The following is a 19,364-nucleotide window of genomic DNA, read 5'->3' as shown; positions in this document are numbered from 1 at the left end:
TAAAAAATTAAAAAAAACTTTAAATAAAAAATAAAATAAAAAAAAATCAATCGCTGGTTCGTACGTCGTTCACCAACATAACCGCAAAAGCGATAATGTCGTGATTTATACGTTAAATCGCATTAAAAATCACCACGTTTAAAGTAAACGATTAATTTCAATAAGGAAGGCATTAATTTAATAAATTGCTCTAAAATTTAAACTAGATTTAACGTTTTAATTACACTTTGCCCAGTTTAAACGAGTGGTCGGTAACGTGATTGATAAAGCGGTTAGATAAATGTTTAGATTCGGTGAGGGGACGTAAGCCTAATAAGTCCAGACGAGGAAATAATAATTTCCTTTTATATATTACAGAAAAAAGGTTTCGAAATATAGAATAAGAATCGAAGGCAGCGGGTCGACATGCACCTGCCAAGTAAGGTTTTGTCCCGTTTAATTTCTATTTAATTTAGTTATAATTTTGTTTATAAAGTGTTGTGCACCAAGTATAAATATTTGTTACTGTCGATGATGTAACCTTTTTTCTTGTATATTTTTTTTGTATTTTTTATTTTCTTTCTCCGTCTACGTCTTGCGTGTCGTGTTTTTCGAAGATTACCGTTTGCAGGTAAGAAAATGGTAGCCTTGGATTATATAAAATGTCTGGTTTGACCAGTTTGTAGATCCATGCTTTGCTGGTGTCATGTCGGTGAGTGTGCGCTTTGCACTCGCAGACTCTATACTAATTACTGTATGGGTGTAAGATGCGGTCTCGTCGGGGCTCCTGCAGGAGCCGATGGGGCATATGCGTCGTTTGCGGAGTGCAAAGGCGGCCGTGTCTTTGGTGCAGAATTTCGGCATTTCTCTCCCGGTGTCAGTCGGTGTTGAACGAACCGACGTGCCGTTAGGTTTTAATGATCGTACTGCACGTTGTTAAAGTCAAAGTGGGTGCTACTGCGCCGAGGAGTGGCAAAAAGATGCGGGGAGTATCGGATGCGGAAATGAATGGTGACTGCAGATCCAGGTTTGGGTTGCCGACCTTACCCGTCCTTTGTTAGAATGGGTGAAAAGAAACATTACGTTAATGGTTTCTGGATGTGGAGAATAATTCAGGGCAAGGACTCAAAGTGTGAGGGTCATAGAAAAGTTTTTCTCGTGCAAAGGAAAATGGGTGGGGTGTCGGGTATAAGTTTATGGAACCGAGGGGCAGTGGCTCAGGAAAAGTTTGGGAATTGTCGTTATGGCCAGATGATGCGGCAGATTGTTCAGCATTGGTTTAAACAGGCCTGATCTTTGGCATTAATTAAGGTACCTTATAGCCAGATAATGCAGCTGATCATTTGGAGTTAATTAAAAAAGTCTTGTTACATTTGTAGCCTGATAATGCAGTAGATTGTTTGGCATTAAATAAAAATGTCTTCTTGTAACTGGATAATGCAGCAGATTGCCAGAACATGGGGATTGGTTGCTCGTTGCATTGATGTCTACTTAATGGTCATGCTTGGAGTAAAGGACAAGTTTGTGTAGTTTACTGAATCATGGTTTTGATTTTTACAAAAGCCGACACATTAATTAAAACTTGAGTTTGTGGAGTTATTCTTTATATACCAATGTTGATTGGTATGGATGAATAATTCTTCATATTTATGTGAATAAAGTATAGCTACTTAAGGAAACCAAATTTTTCATTAATGGAGAAATGTTTCAGGACTTTATTTGGACAAACTGGCTGTATTTTATTCTTAAAAATATCAAAATTGTACCAAGCCTTACAGAAATTTGTAATTTATCATAGTTTTTATGTTACAAACTCATTATTTGCTTGTGTTTGGATTGGATTATTGATCATTTCTGTTGATTTTAGAAAAGTTTACTTCAAACAACATTACAAAAATGAATATTGGCATTTGAAAATATATATTCAGTTTTTAGACATACTAATATAAATTTTTGGATTGTGTATTTCTTGAAGCTACAATTATTTATGCCAACTCTATATTTGTATTACAGTAAAATTCTAAAAAATAAAAAGAAACTAGGCAGAAATTTCTTTCCCCTGCTAAAAATAGAAAAGCAATTGTCAAATGTTCTTCATTTAAAAGTTTTCATATTAGAAATAACATAATAAATTAAAAAAAGTAATATTTGAATATAATTATTGATGTGTAGAATCTGAATGCTGAATCTTCTACTGTGCTTTTTTTTTTTTAATATTTCAGTAAAAATTCCTGAAGAAATATGAAGAAAAACTGTTTTCCTAATAACGAACAAAATTTTTCATGTTCTTTTATTACATTTATAGTGATTAAATAAACAATGCTGACTATGCAATTATTATTTTATTGTACGTAGACTGATAACACATCTGGGCTGGCACTTTTAATAGAAAATAAATCACACCACCAACACCAATAATGAGGAAAATGAAAAATTTTTACTGTAACTAACAGCAGAATCTTTCTTCATTTGACAAAACTGTCTCAGCTGAAACATCTAGAAAGGGTAGAAATCTACAAAGCCTTCAGGAGAGGAATGTCAGTTAACTTCAGGGAGACAGACTATTTTGTCAGCCTGGAGCTTACTGTTTACACTGGCTTAATTCAATGAAGCAATATAAATGACATTCAAAACTTTGTGCGCTCAATCTGTAATTTACAAAACATTCTGTTCTAAGATTTTAATTTTTTTGTTCTATTAGTTAAACCTGATGATGTCTGTTATAAGTAGAAGAAAAACATCACTTACAGTAAAAAATTTTCATTTTGTTGGTTATTGGTGTTGGTGGTGCAATTTATTTTATGTATTAAGCTCGTAATTTGATTGGTATCAGGTAATACTGTGTGGAATTGGCTGTATGATGTGGAAATTTTTGTTAAAAAATAATTTACCTAGAAGCATTATTAGTCCCTATCCTAAAGATATATCAGTGCCTAATTCCAATAAATATCCCAACTCTTTAATCACTTTTGAGTTTTTTTCTTATGTTTATATCCATGGAGTCATATCTCTTGCATTGTTAGAGAGAGGAAAAAAATAAGAAGCATTAATTATAAGAATATGAAATAAGTTCTATAATTTGATTAGATAATACATGTTAACTTTAAATATTTGCCTAATTGAACTACAATTTTCAAACTGTAGACCTATAAATTCCCACTGTCATCCATCTGTTTGTCCATCCTTTGTTAATATCAAGAACAGTGTTATATAGATGAAAATTAAGACCAGATATGGAAAACTTAGTGTCTGGAGGCCCTGATCAACTACTGTATATACAAATTTCCTGTCTGGACCAGAAGTTGTGTGATTTTAACTAAAGTTAGAAAAACCTGTGAAATTGTTGTATTTAGAAAACTTACAATACTCAGCAGATTTGTTTCAGAATATCTGCTTATCATCCTGGTGACATAACTGAAATAAAACAGAGGTCAAAAATATACTAAAGCCATAATGGAATCTCTAATTATACCTATTTGTTATATATTTTGTCTACGAGGACTTAGCCTATTAATAGACAAAATATATAACAAATAGAAAATAAGGACATAGAGGTATATAAATTAATTCTAATTATACCTATTTCATGTTAGCTTAATGTGTTGTTTGATTTTATCAATGTTAAGTAGTAAAATAAACATGTTATGATAGATAAATTTCAAGATTATTCTCATCATAAGCAATGAAATAAAACAAATTGCTATTGCTTTTTTAATAGGCAAAAAATATTACAAATATTAATATTCCAGTTCGAGATTTTTATGCAATTATTTGATGATAATTGTTTTTTTTCTAAGTAATAACAACTAGATTAATTTTCTCTTTCAGATTAAAAAGATGATTTAAAATAGGATAATTAGAATACAGGTATCATGGTTAATTAATCCTTCAATCCTATCGTATATATCAAAAGTGCACTAATCAAAAATATGATATCTATGTTAAGTAAATACAGCTGGTAAAGCAGCATAAATTAAAACTTTTGCCTTATATATAAAGGGATTGCTACAATTAATTTTGCATGTTAATCAAATCATATGTTAAGTAAAACCACATGAAGTGAGGAATTCCTAGATATTGCAAGGATTTTATAAATTTTCTGTGCTTAAATTGTTTAAAGTTTAATTTATACTTGAGATAAATGTTCAGTAAATATTTATAAAACAATTTGTTACAGATAATGTAAGATTTTGGGATACTTTTCTACTGTTTGTAAATATTACCTTTATTTAAAATAAACATCAAACTAATGCTCAGATTTATATTAAATTATAATGATCTTCATAAATGCTTATTAAATCATATGCTACATTGTCCCATTAAAAGACTAAAATAAAACATATCATCTTACTATCTGATAATGTGAATTTGGTAGAAGTTAGTGGTGTTATCTTCATGCAATTATGATAACATGTTCTATCAGTCTGCAATGGGCATATATGTAAAATGTAAACATTGCAGTTTTACAAAAAAGAAATACACCTTCTTCAATTACAGCAAAATACTTTAATTTACAAACATTTTCAGCTATTTTCTGCTCCTACTCTTGTTTTCTGGCGAGCATTGTTCACTAAATTTGACTTACTTAACCGTGCTTCTGTGATATCCTCATGGTATGTGCTATCCCTGTGATTGTTAAAAGTTCAATTGAAAAAAATTTTTCTGCTTATCACAGGCCCTTAAAAAATTGCTGTAGAAAATCACCACCTTATACTTGTGGTTAAACACAGTTTTTCTTTTATTCTCACACATATGCATATGCAAGGCGGCAATTTCTGCTCTGATATCATTTTTGATGACCTGATGTTATGGAGGGCTTATATGATTGCTACAAGAGGTAGTTTTGACATCAAGGATGTTTGACAATTATTCATGATTTGTTTTTTGAGACCGTGTCCTGTTTTATATTTGTGGCGTAGTAAACACTAGTATTGTGTTTTATTCCAAAGACACATGGCAAATTTTCCATCAAATTCTTTTATTAGTTGAGTCGACTCAACTAATAAAGGAATTTGATGGAAAATTTGCCATGTGTCATAAAACACAATACTAGTGTTTACTACGCCACAAAAATTATTCATGATGTAAAGAGGCAGGTTACTATGATCTGGAATGCTTGTCTCCATAAGATAGTCTGGTGCAAGATGATCTTCAACAATTTAAATATTTTACTGCTTTATTGCTTGAAAAATCCAAAAATATCATTTTCTGGTTCTTCTGAGAAAAACCTCAGCCCTCCCGTTATTTATTTTCAGCTTACAAGTTAGTCCATGCTATTGAAAAGTTTGAAGGGTAGGGTGATCAGCCATCCCATTTTTCTACATTGTCCTGTTGTCTTTTATTTCTTTATTTTTATATTTACATCCCAATCAGTATATTTTGAGTGATTTCATTTGATCATTTGAATGAATTTGTGTGTCTTTATGAAATCAGTTAGGACAACTGCACAAAGGCAGCCACGTCTCTATAATCTCTCTAACTTTAACTTCAAACTGTTTTACAATAACTTTAAACATACTGTTGATGACAGTATGCTTAAAGTTTTTGTTTATGCTACCAACACCAAAGTATGTGTTACAATTTTTATTGTTTTAGTTTATATTAGCTTTATTACTTATACTTCTGAGAATGTGAAAGTAAAGTAGCCATAGTAAGTGCCATCACCAATTCAGAATAGTAAAATCCTCTGCATTTTAGTTGTTTATTAGAATCATATTTTTGGATATTAAATTTAGATGAAAATAATTCAGGTATTTTTGTGTTACTTTTATTATATATAAAACTCAAAATATGTCTTTGTTAGGCAAAAGGTTCAATACCATTCAATGTATCTGCACCAAATTTGGCATGAATATTTTTTCACACCTTAGAAGAAATACTGTGGGGTTCCTTAACCACTCCTAGAGCTTCCCCCTCTTAAATTATCATCATAAAACTTCTAATTGATGCCAGGTCTCCTATAAATGACAGCTATTTAGTTAAAACTGCTAAATAGATGCCAGGTGTTGTTAAATTCCTACACACAAAGCTTAAGAGTGTTCTGTACATGCTGCAGTAATTTTTACAAGGGAACCCTTGAAAAGTTTTTACTATGATATGGGTTCAACTGTAGTATATGGTAAATAATACATGAGTTAGCACATCTTCCTGTACAGTAGATCCCCCATAAAGTGGGTTCATATAATTTGGATTCGTATATAATGGTGAAAAAATTGTGACTGTATTTGCATAAACATGCTAAGAGACTCCTATATAACGGTAAAACGTCATCACTGACTCGTGTTGCGACAGGATTGGACGAATCTAGACCAATAGCGGATATTGCGAGTAGCGGACCTACTAAAAACCATTTATTATTTAATGTCCATAAAAATTATATTTATATTAATGATGTCTCCAAAGTTCAGCAAATTTTTTGCAGAAAAATAATTTATCAGGAAACACGCGCACCCCCGTTCGATGCACCGCTCCACGATAAAAACAAGCTTAAGCAATGGCGTCGTCGAACGGTGCACACTCGGTAAGTAATCCTACAATTTTTTGTTTATAGCATAGTTTATATGGATTATTCCTAAAAAATTATACGTGTTTTGGAAATGTTGAATCAAATTAATCTAGAATCGATTAATTTTATGGAAGAAAACCTTTCAAATAGCCATAGTCCATAAACTGCATACATGCCGGGCTGTGATTGGCTCATGTATTTAAGGACTCGTAGAACATCAATTTCATAAAGAACGGAACATATCTACCATGTTATAGGGAGGTCAACTGTATTTTCTTTTTTAAACTTCATTTTACACAAAGCAGTGAACTAGATGTCAATAGGAATGGCAACCAAGAGGTGGAAGAGCAAGCATGATGCTCTTAAGGCTATCAAGAATATCAAAAGTGAATTACATTATGTATTGTCGAATACTCTGCATTACCAACCGTGCTAAATAATATAGAATTTGTATTACATATTTTCCAAAAAATGTAATTTTAATTTATCTTTTGATTCAACAGAAATTTCTATATATCTGTAGGGAAACATCGGTTAAATTTACACACTTTCTGAATTTTTACACTTGTTATCAATACAGTAGAGCGTCGTTTATCCGAAAGTCTGTTATCCGAAAGAATTCCAGTCGGCAAGTTTAAATTTTCGCTAGTGCTGTGGCACTGCAATCTTTGGCTATATCTTGGGCTACTCCAATATTTTTTTTTGTTGATGTGTGTGTTTTAGCTAACAGCACTGGCACTTTTGTATGATGTTTTTCTGAGGACTGTGTGTCATGCTGAATCAAACGTTTTTGATACTAAATTAACTTCTAAAGCAGGGGTGGCCAACCTTTTGCATACCATGCGCCAATTTTTTGACAGATGAGTTCAAATGCGCCATATAACTCGAACACTTTTTATACAGTCTTACGTTCAATGTTAGGGGTTGATAAATAGAGATAAGAATAAATCTGCTTCACTTAGGAAAGAAAAGGGAATAACTTAATCACACAGTTGAATTAATTAATTTATGACAGTTTATTGAAGCACCAATTTACAATAGTCAACAATGATCTCCTGTACGAGAGGGTGATTGCTTCATGAAGGTGCTATTGCTGCCAGAGTTTCGTTTGGTGTAGATTACTCTGCACCACAATTATTGGCACTGAGAACGAGATCAACTTGGAATAACTTTAATCACAATAAATGTTTTCGGCCATTTACACGCCTGTAAACTGATCGGAAATAAAGATTGCAAGACTCAAAATACATGCATACATTGTAATTTACTATGTGGAGAATACTCATTTTATCTGCAAAATAGATTGTAATGAATTGTGCAACAAATGAACTTGCCAAGACAGACTATAAAAAATTTATTTTTCTATGTAATATTCTTAATTGCAAAAAAGCCAAATCTGGCAATTTTGCTCAGAAATAACTGAAGCGCCACTTGTAATTGTCCAGTGCGTCACATTTTGGCCACCCCTGTTCTAAAGTACAATTTTTTTTGTTTTTATAATTTTCAATATATTTATTTTGTTTGTAAAAAATAAACAAATAATTTTTAACGATACAATAGCCATGCTTATTATTTTGAAAAGTTTACGGTAGGCTTAATATCGACGAAAATTCAATGAGAAGCGACACGCAACAGAGAAAAATGTCAACATGGGATAGATTAATATATTTTTTTCGCACATAATCGGTTATCTGAAAAATAAGTTATCCGAACAACCCCAGTCCCCAATTGATTCGGATAAACGACGCTCTACTGTATTCAAAACTTATTATTAAATGTTTCAAAGAGATATCATATAAACTGATTCAATATTATCATCATTTGTGTTTATCAGTAATGATTGAATTGTTAGACTAGATTTCTAAATATTGATTTAGGAATCTAGGAAGTTTTCATTTCAGATTTTTATTTTCTTGACTAGTAATATAAAACACAATGGGAAATAATTTAGATTGTTAGTTAGAATCTGGTTTAATATTTTCCATCAAATTATTCTGATAATAGATTAATTAATGAAAACATTAGAACTTGTACATGGGACAAATTGTGGCAATACCCAAATTTATTTTGATTTTGATTGAATTTTGGTCTTTCTTTGAGTAAAGATATTAGTTTTTGATCATTCTGATTAAATTTTTGAAGCAAAACTTCTTTACTGGATTGAGCAAAACTTATTTGTGGAAACGAAAGAAGCAGAATTTGTCATCTGTATCCATTGCTGTTATGTCGTCTATATAGCATTGGCCAACCTAATAATTCATTAATGAAGATATTTAAAGTAAAGACTAATACTCTCTTTTGGTGTTAAGATTTTAATATTAAATGGGAATTAATGAAAATTCATGATTACTTTTGATAAGTTTTCTTTCTCAGATGAATGGAACAGAACACTTATTGTGAAAAATTCTGCAAATTACAATTAAATTAATCCATATTAAATAGCAATTGACTTTTAATTTAGCAAAAGATTTTAATGAAAAATGAATTTTAATATTAATACTTTAAGAATTTTATCATTTATTAAATTTGTGCATCAGGATAGTTTAATTGGTGTTATCGATATCGAAATGCCAAGATTATCATTTTAAATATCGTGTAGCAAATTATTCATTCGTTTGCATTAAGGATGTTAGATTAATGCCAAATATTTCAATGAAGGAATAAATTTTGTAATGATAAAAAAATTGTGTCAATATTTTCAAAATTCATATTAATATGACTTTTGGACTTTGTAGAGAATGATGCAAGACTATGTTATTTTAAAAGATGTTTATCAAGTTTTTTAGAAGCCATTTAGATTATGCAAATGATAGATTTTATTGTAAACAATACTATTTAATGATATAGCAATTGCAGAATGGCATTTATGGGTACTACATTCATTTTTAAGAGTCAATAGATAATTTTGTTTATTTAAACCTAAATGAACTAAGGAATTTTCTCATTTAATATTAGTTAAAATTAAAAAAAAATGAATTTTCACAAAATATTTGTCTTAAATTTTTTCATATTTTAGCGTTTCTTTAAAAATTATTTGTTCGTAATTATTCTGAGCTATTTGTGGATAAATATTGGGTAAATTAATTATTGTTAGCATTACATTTGATAGAAACTAAGAAGGGGATATATAGTAAATGGAAATTTTTTGTAAAATTATATTTTTCTGTAAGTTGAAGTATATATCTAAATTTTTACATAATAAATTTGTTTAAAAGACTTTGCTTTTAATTTGAAAACAAATATATTTATTATGTAGTGTAAATAATATTTATAATGCAACAAACTAAGGCATGCACTGTATGCCTTAGCACAACACTATTCAAACTGCATGATGAGATTTCACTTAAAAATTTTATAAATTAAATTAATAAAACTAATTAAAAACATTTTTAAAGGTCTTTTGGAACATGTTATTTTGTAACTTCAGTTTTTTGTTGTTATTTAAGCACACAATGCCAGGGGTGGATCGGTGATCAAAATTGGCTTGGGAATTACTTGTAAACAACCACAAACCCATTTTTTTCAAAATAATTAGAACCATACTTTGTCGTTGTGTTGTTATTTTTTTCTGGTAATTCAGTCTAAAAACTAAAATTTAAAAAATACATTTGAACTGCATTTTCTCTGTTTCTATAATTATTTTTACTTTTATTAGGTTTATTGTTTATGTATTTTGTTTTATATATTAATGAAAAACCAAGAAAATACATTTTTCTGTATACAAAATTACAATATTTTAAAAATTTTATAAGTGACGTTGTTGAACGTTTGAAATTTCAGAATTTTGTAGTTCAAAACTCAAGGCAGGTATATAAAATAAACTGAAAACATTTGTTCATTAAATCCATTTGCTGGAAAAGTGTGAATGGTTTTGATTTTACAAAATACTAATTATTTTTATTTACTTTCACAAAAATACTGCTCTATCAAGGACTGGAATGAAAAACACTGGTCCATAAACACAAATTTTGGGAAGCACTATCTTAGTATGCTGTATTTTGTATATATAATAATAATAATAATAGTTGAATTAAAAAATTAAGAATGTTGAATGAGAAGAAAGTTTGCACTTGACTCAGATATTTTGTGAACAACAACTTAGAAACTTTAGTATCAGCACTGTGTACGCCAGACACTTGCCTACAGTAAGACAATAAAATCGAAGATATTGAAATCATGTCAACCAGATGGTCAATGAAATAAGCAGAGTATCAAACTTAAACAGATTATATTTTCATTATTTTGCATATACTATATATACACATATATGGAATTGGATGTGTTATTTCTTCTTTCTTTGAAATTTATTCTAGAGAAAAAATTCCTTAATAAAACTTTATCTTAGTGCAGAGGTGGAGAATCTTTTTTAACCAGACCACATCCTATTTCAGATGTAACTCAAGGTCATTTGGTACTGCTTCATAAGTACTGGTGTATATACATTTAGTACACGTGCTGATAAATCATACTGAGATAGATGTTTTTATTGAAAGAAGTCAGAAGTATTTTTCAATGTTGATACTTCTGAATTTCAGAATGGTATAACACACCTCAAGGAAACCTCCAGGTGTCCAGCAACAAAATTCGTGGGTAACTGTAAAGAAATGTTTTTGGGCTCCCGAGCTCTGCTTCAGGTTTTCTTCTTTCCTTTAAATGAAATGTGAATCAAAACTAATGTTTGAATTTAAATTAAAATGCCACGTGGTTTTAATTTTAAATAGGAGCCTGAGAATGTTTGTTTACATTTACTCATGAATTTTGTTGTTGGACAACCAGGTTTTTGAGGTGTGTTATACTGTTTTAATAAGTCCAGTATGGAGATGGTTGAACTTCTGGAATGCTGTACTGAAATCCATAGATAGAATTTTAAGTTATTGCAACCCCCATCTCTTTATTTGTTCTTCATGAAAATACAATATAGAAATTTTATCTCACTGCCAAACACTTGCCAATATTTTGTCATAAATAAGTGCACAACCTGGCAATGGATAAATATCTGACGGATTTATTCAAAGTCCATCGTTGTTTGAGTAGATACTCTGCGAAGAGAGAATACAATTACATTTGATCTTGTTTGCTTTAACAATAGGAATGACATCACCAGTATATCTGGCAACAAATATTGAAATTTTTTTAGTGACAATTTATAGGAATTAAAAGACCATGCTACTTTTAAAAGAAATGCATATTTTTGTTTATTTGAAAATTATTTTTATATAGCTCTTATGTCAATATTATCAGTATGAAGTTCATTCACTCTAATCTAAAGAAAGGGGTTAAGAAATACATCCATTATATCATAAAGCTCAAGAAATATTATCACGAACATAAAAATTTTTATAATAATTTTATATTATAAAAATAGTATATTTTAAAATATACTATTAAAAGTTATTAAATAACTTTAAAAAAAAAGACTTTTTATTTAAATTTTTATGGGTGATGTTGCAAAGGCAATATTTGCCACCCCTCAATACCTGTGTGTGATTGAATAAGCTATTAAAAAATAGTGCATTCCTAATTTATTTCCTTCTAGACTTACAGGAAAATAACATAATTATTATTTTTAATTTAATTTTATTTCCTTTTATTTAATAAAAAAAAACAGTTTTTATAGAATAAAAATTTTATGCGTTCATTTGTTCTGTCAGTTCTGATTTTGCTTATACAACAATGCATAAAGTTTGATATGTCCATTCATATAATTTAGAATATTTGTAAATAAAAAGTCCACTTTGTAGAAAAAATTATCAACACATCATAAAATATTTTGTTCTGATTTTGTCTGCATTTATATAATTAAAGATTAAAATATGATAACATCAAAAATTGCAAATCCTAAATGATATTAAGCGGCAGATGTCGCTCTCTTAAATTAAGATGTTGTCTATCAAAATAGTTGCATCACCATCAAAATTTAATTACATAATTATACCGTTTCTGATCAATGATTTAAGCTGAAAATTATTATTAACGTGTGAAATGCAAAATCTGTCTCATTGGTTGTAAATATATTCGGGTGAGATGGATTTTTGTAATTCAAACTAACGTTGACAAATGAAGTATGAATAAAGTAATTTTATATGACAACTGGATATGTGTGTACATACACAAACACACAAAATGCATATACACATATTCTAAAATTTCTAACAGAATGTTTTTATAGGATCTTATCAGCTGTTTTTATAACCTTGTGATAGTCATTAGTTATCAGCTAACATATTTTTTTATTTCTCACAAAACTATTTGTGATGTTGATTTTTAATAATTTGTTCTCTCTTTAATTCTTCCTTATATACATATAAAACTGTTCCAAATTATGAATGTTTCTATTCATATGTAATTAAATGTGACAGCATGTATTTCTTCCTTATCATTTAATTAATATTTCTTTCAAGTTGTAATGTTGTTTCTCCTTTTTTCATTAATTTATAACCCTTTCTTAATTTTCTTTTTGATATTTTGTTTTTAAATACAGTAGACCCCCCTATAACGCTTAGATACGTTCCACGCTAACCGAAAATTACGTTGTAGGAATGATTAAATACATGAGCCAATCGCAGCCCGATAGGTGGGAACTTTACGGACTAAGGCTGTTTGAAAGGTTTTCTTCTATAAAATTAACCGATTCTAGACTAATTCCACTCAACATTTCCAAAACACGTATAATTTTTTGGGAATAATCCGTATAAACTATGCTATAAACAAAAAATTGTAGGATTACTTACCGAGTGTGCACCGTTCGACTACGCCGTTGCTCAAGCTTGTTTTCGTCGCGGAACAGCGCACGAAACGGCGGCCGCGATTTCTAATAACGAATTTTTCGCAGAAAAATAACTTGACCTTTGGAGACATCATTAATATAAATAATTTTTATGGCCGTTGAATAAGAAGTGTTTCTTTCACAAGAAATGTATAAAATTAGTGCTGTATTAGACTTACGGTACCTAATTTACATACTGTGCAGACGATAATAAACTCAACTTACTAGCCTAAAATCTCCGTAGCGTGTTGCCAGGCGGCAGAAAGCATATATATAATTATAATAAAGTTACAATAAATTAAGTTAATATATAATTATATATACAGTACCTAATTTATATATAATTAATATATAATTATATGTACAGTACCTAATTTATATATAATTTATATATAATACTAAACAGACGATAGCAAACTCAATTTAGCCGCTCCGTAGCGTGGCGCAGGGTCGGAGGAAAGTAGTTCGGCTGCTCATCCACTATTGGTCCAGACTCTATCAATCTTGTCGCGAAACGACGTTATAGGAGGTACGTTATACGAAAGTTGCTACAATTTTTTCGCTACGTTATAGGAATTGTCGTTTTAGGAACGTACGTTATAGGGGGGTCGACTGTAAGAATATTTTCTAATGAAATCGAATAATCAGTTTAGTTGTAGTGCATTTGGAAGCATTTATATTTATGTATATATATATTAGTGATTGCAAATTTACCAAGTATTGCATTACTGGTCATTTGGTAATTTTATTCAAAATTACCGGTTTATTGGTAATTTACTGGTAAATTCGTATTAACGAATGATTTAAAATGAAACTGAATTTCTGTCAGAATGATTGAACAACCATTTATTTTCAAGTTTTCTATCAGTTTAGACAAACAATATTCTTGTGATAGCAATTATTATGATATAACAGACATTGAAATAATGCTGATTATTAATTATGTTTTTCTCTATTTTGAAAGTAGGTTCTTAAAAAACATAATATATTTAGGCTCTCATTATCTAATCTAGATCTAATTTTTGTACATATGGCAGCTGTATTAGAAAAAGCTCTCTCGAATCAATACTAGTTGGACGTACTGTCATTAGAGCATTGAAAATCTTTTTAAATTCTACAAAATAATTCATTTTTTTTTAACTATATCTTTCACACTTTTAAATTTACTTATATTACTGTTACTGTATCAGTGTCTATGCTCATTTTATGTTTAATGAATAAGTCCAATTTCTTTCATTGTTAAATTTGACTTTTTTATTGTGCACTTTGTTCTCGTGTCAGTGTGAGAAGTTGATCGTGTAAGCAATGAACACCTCTCATAAGAAACTAATTTCAGTGATATCCTCAAGTGTTGATTTGTTTTCATTTTCTGATAAGTGCTTGATTACTACAATCCCATTCAAAATTGTATTTTCCTTAACATTATTGGATATTTTGTGTGACTTACATTTGTTCAATTTTTCTGGGTTATGTAGATACATTAAAATATCAGAGTAAATAGTTTGTCTCTCTTTCACATAAAAAATAATTTTTTTTTTTTTTAGTTCGTTATGCAGAAAGAAATCCCATTTTGATAATTCTTCTATCAGAAATTCTAAAGTTAGATCTGCAATGCACAAATTTGTGTTTTTGCAACACAATGATTAGACTGCTACTTTTACAGGTTGTAAAGATTGTGTTGTATTAGANTTATTTTGAAAAGTTTACGGTAGGCTTAATATCGACGAAAATTCAATGAGAAGCGACACGCAACAGAGAAAAATGTCAACATGGGATAGATTAATATATTTTTTTCGCACATAATCGGTTATCTGAAAAATAAGTTATCCGAACAACCCCAGTCCCCAATTGATTCGGATAAACGACGCTCTACTGTATTCAAAACTTATTATTAAATGTTTCAAAGAGATATCATATAAACTGATTCAATATTATCATCATTTGTGTTTATCAGTAATGATTGAATTGTTAGACTAGATTTCTAAATATTGATTTAGGAATCTAGGAAGTTTTCATTTCAGATTTTTATTTTCTTGACTAGTAATATAAAACACAATGGGAAATAATTTAGATTGTTAGTTAGAATCTGGTTTAATATTTTCCATCAAATTATTCTGATAATAGATTAATTAATGAAAACATTAGAACTTGTACATGGGACAAATTGTGGCAATACCCAAATTTATTTTGATTTTGATTGAATTTTGGTCTTTCTTTGAGTAAAGATATTAGTTTTTGATCATTCTGATTAAATTTTTGAAGCAAAACTTCTTTACTGGATTGAGCAAAACTTATTTGTGGAAACGAAAGAAGCAGAATTTGTCATCTGTATCCATTGCTGTTATGTCGTCTATATAGCATTGGCCAACCTAATAATTCATTAATGAAGATATTTAAAGTAAAGACTAATACTCTCTTTTGGTGTTAAGATTTTAATATTAAATGGGAATTAATGAAAATTCATGATTACTTTTGATAAGTTTTCTTTCTCAGATGAATGGAACAGAACACTTATTGTGAAAAATTCTGCAAATTACAATTAAATTAATCCATATTAAATAGCAATTGACTTTTAATTTAGCAAAAGATTTTAATGAAAAATGAATTTTAATATTAATACTTTAAGAATTTTATCATTTATTAAATTTGTGCATCAGGATAGTTTAATTGGTGTTATCGATATCGAAATGCCAAGATTATCATTTTAAATATCGTGTAGCAAATTATTCATTCGTTTGCATTAAGGATGTTAGATTAATGCCAAATATTTCAATGAAGGAATAAATTTTGTAATGATAAAAAAATTGTGTCAATATTTTCAAAATTCATATTAATATGACTTTTGGACTTTGTAGAGAATGATGCAAGACTATGTTATTTTAAAAGATGTTTATCAAGTTTTTTAGAAGCCATTTAGATTATGCAAATGATAGATTTTATTGTAAACAATACTATTTAATGATATAGCAATTGCAGAATGGCATTTATGGGTACTACATTCATTTTTAAGAGTCAATAGATAATTTTGTTTATTTAAACCTAAATGAACTAAGGAATTTTCTCATTTAATATTAGTTAAAATTAAAAAAAAATGAATTTTCACAAAATATTTGTCTTAAATTTTTTCATATTTTAGCGTTTCTTTAAAAATTATTTGTTCGTAATTATTCTGAGCTATTTGTGGATAAATATTGGGTAAATTAATTATTGTTAGCATTACATTTGATAGAAACTAAGAAGGGGATATATAGTAAATGGAAATTTTTTGTAAAATTATATTTTTCTGTAAGTTGAAGTATATATCTAAATTTTTACATAATAAATTTGTTTAAAAGACTTTGCTTTTAATTTGAAAACAAATATATTTATTATGTAGTGTAAATAATATTTATAATGCAACAAACTAAGGCATGCACTGTATGCCTTAGCACAACACTATTCAAACTGCATGATGAGATTTCACTTAAAAATTTTATAAATTAAATTAATAAAACTAATTAAAAACATTTTTAAAGGTCTTTTGGAACATGTTATTTTGTAACTTCAGTTTTTTGTTGTTATTTAAGCACACAATGCCAGGGGTGGATCGGTGATCAAAATTGGCTTGGGAATTACTTGTAAACAACCACAAACCCATTTTTTTCAAAATAATTAGAACCATACTTTGTCGTTGTGTTGTTATTTTTTTCTGGTAATTCAGTCTAAAAACTAAAATTTAAAAAATACATTTGAACTGCATTTTCTCTGTTTCTATAATTATTTTTACTTTTATTAGGTTTATTGTTTATGTATTTTGTTTTATATATTAATGAAAAACCAAGAAAATACATTTTTCTGTATACAAAATTACAATATTTTAAAAATTTTATAAGTGACGTTGTTGAACGTTTGAAATTTCAGAATTTTGTAGTTCAAAACTCAAGGCAGGTATATAAAATAAACTGAAAACATTTGTTCATTAAATCCATTTGCTGGAAAAGTGTGAATGGTTTTGATTTTACAAAATACTAATTATTTTTATTTACTTTCACAAAAATACTGCTCTATCAAGGACTGGAATGAAAAACACTGGTCCATAAACACAAATTTTGGGAAGCACTATCTTAGTATGCTGTATTTTGTATATATAATAATAATAATAATAGTTGAATTAAAAAATTAAGAATGTTGAATGAGAAGAAAGTTTGCACTTGACTCAGATATTTTGTGAACAACAACTTAGAAACTTTAGTATCAGCACTGTGTACGCCAGACACTTGCCTACAGTAAGACAATAAAATCGAAGATATTGAAATCATGTCAACCAGATGGTCAATGAAATAAGCAGAGTATCAAACTTAAACAGATTATATTTTCATTATTTTGCATATACTATATATACACATATATGGAATTGGATGTGTTATTTCTTCTTTCTTTGAAATTTATTCTAGAGAAAAAATTCCTTAATAAAACTTTATCTTAGTGCAGAGGTGGAGAATCTTTTTTAACCAGACCACATCCTATTTCAGATGTAACTCAAGGTCATTTGGTACTGCTTCATAAGTACTGGTGTATATACATTTAGTACACGTGCTGATAAATCATACTGAGATAGATGTTTTTATTGAAAGAAGTCAGAAGTATTTTTCAATGTTGATACTTCTGAATTTCGGAATGGTATAACACACCTCAAGGAAACCTCCAGGTGTCCAGCAACAAAATTCGTGGGTAACTGTAAAGAAATGTTTTTGGGCTCCCGAGCTCTGCTTCAGGTTTTCTTCTTTCCTTTAAATGAAATGTGAATCAAAACTAATGTTTGAATTTAAATTAAAATGCCACGTGGTTTTAATTTTAAATAGGAGCCTGAGAATGTTTGTTTACATTTACTCATGAATTTTGTTGTTGGACAACCAGGTTTTTGAGGTGTGTTATACTGTTTTAATAAGTCCAGTATGGAGATGGTTGAACTTCTGGAATGCTGTACTGAAATCCATAGATAGAATTTTAAGTTATTGCAACCCCCATCTCTTTATTTGTTCTTCATGAAAATACAATATAGAAATTTTATCTCACTGCCAAACACTTGCCAATATTTTGTCATAAATAAGTGCACAACCTGGCAATGGATAAATATCTGACGGATTTATTCAAAGTCCATCGTTGTTTGAGTAGATACTCTGCGAAGAGAGAATACAATTACATTTGATCTTGTTTGCTTTAACAATAGGAATGACATCACCAGTATATCTGGCAACAAATATTGAAATTTTTTTAGTGACAATTTATAGGAATTAAAAGACCATGCTACTTTTAAAAGAAATGCATATTTTTGTTTATTTGAAAATTATTTTTATATAGCTCTTATGTCAATATTATCAGTATGAAGTTCATTCACTCTAATCTAAAGAAAGGGGTTAAGAAATACATCCATTATATCATAAAGCTCAAGAAATATTATCACGAACATAAAAATTTTTATAATAATTTTATATTATAAAAATAGTATATTTTAAAATATACTATTAAAAGTTATTAAATAACTTTAAAAAAAAAGACTTTTTATTTAAATTTTTATGGGTGATGTTGCAAAGGCAATATTTGCCACCCCTCAATACCTGTGTGTGATTGAATAAGCTATTAAAAAATAGTGCATTCCTAATTTATTTCCTTCTAGACTTACAGGAAAATAACATAATTATTATTTTTAATTTAATTTTATTTCCTTTTATTTAATAAAAAAAAACAGTTTTTATAGAATAAAAATTTTATGCGTTCATTTGTTCTGTCAGTTCTGATTTTGCTTATACAACAATGCATAAAGTTTGATATGTCCATTCATATAATTTAGAATATTTGTAAATAAAAAGTCCACTTTGTAGAAAAAATTATCAACACATCATAAAATATTTTGTTCTGATTTTGTCTGCATTTATATAATTAAAGATTAAAATATGATAACATCAAAAATTGCAAATCCTAAATGATATTAAGCGGCAGATGTCGCTCTCTTAAATTAAGATGTTGTCTATCAAAATAGTTGCATCACCATCAAAATTTAATTACATAATTATACCGTTTCTGATCAATGATTTAAGCTGAAAATTATTATTAACGTGTGAAATGCAAAATCTG

General features: G+C 28.9%; 1 protein-coding gene across 1 annotated transcript in view; it reads left to right on the top strand.

Moving 5' to 3' along the window:
• The first annotated feature begins 166 nt into the window (after positions 1–166).
• Positions 167–19,364, top strand: part of LOC111630859 (protein N-terminal asparagine amidohydrolase-like) — a 56,392-nt gene continuing 37,194 nt past the window's right edge. Inside the window, exon 1 of the mRNA XM_023375023.1 lies at positions 167–418. The gene's annotated coding sequence lies outside the window, so the exon portion shown is untranslated. The remainder of the gene's footprint in view (positions 419–19,364) is intronic.

Source organism: Centruroides sculpturatus, unplaced genomic scaffold (assembly GCF_000671375.1).
Source record: "Centruroides sculpturatus isolate CEXI.00-Female unplaced genomic scaffold, Cexi_2.0 scaffold20, whole genome shotgun sequence".
In the NCBI taxonomy this organism is placed as follows: Eukaryota; Metazoa; Arthropoda; class Arachnida; order Scorpiones; family Buthidae; genus Centruroides; species Centruroides sculpturatus.
The sequence above is the reverse complement of the archived record's forward strand: the minus strand, read 5'-3'. Positions and strand labels throughout refer to the sequence as shown.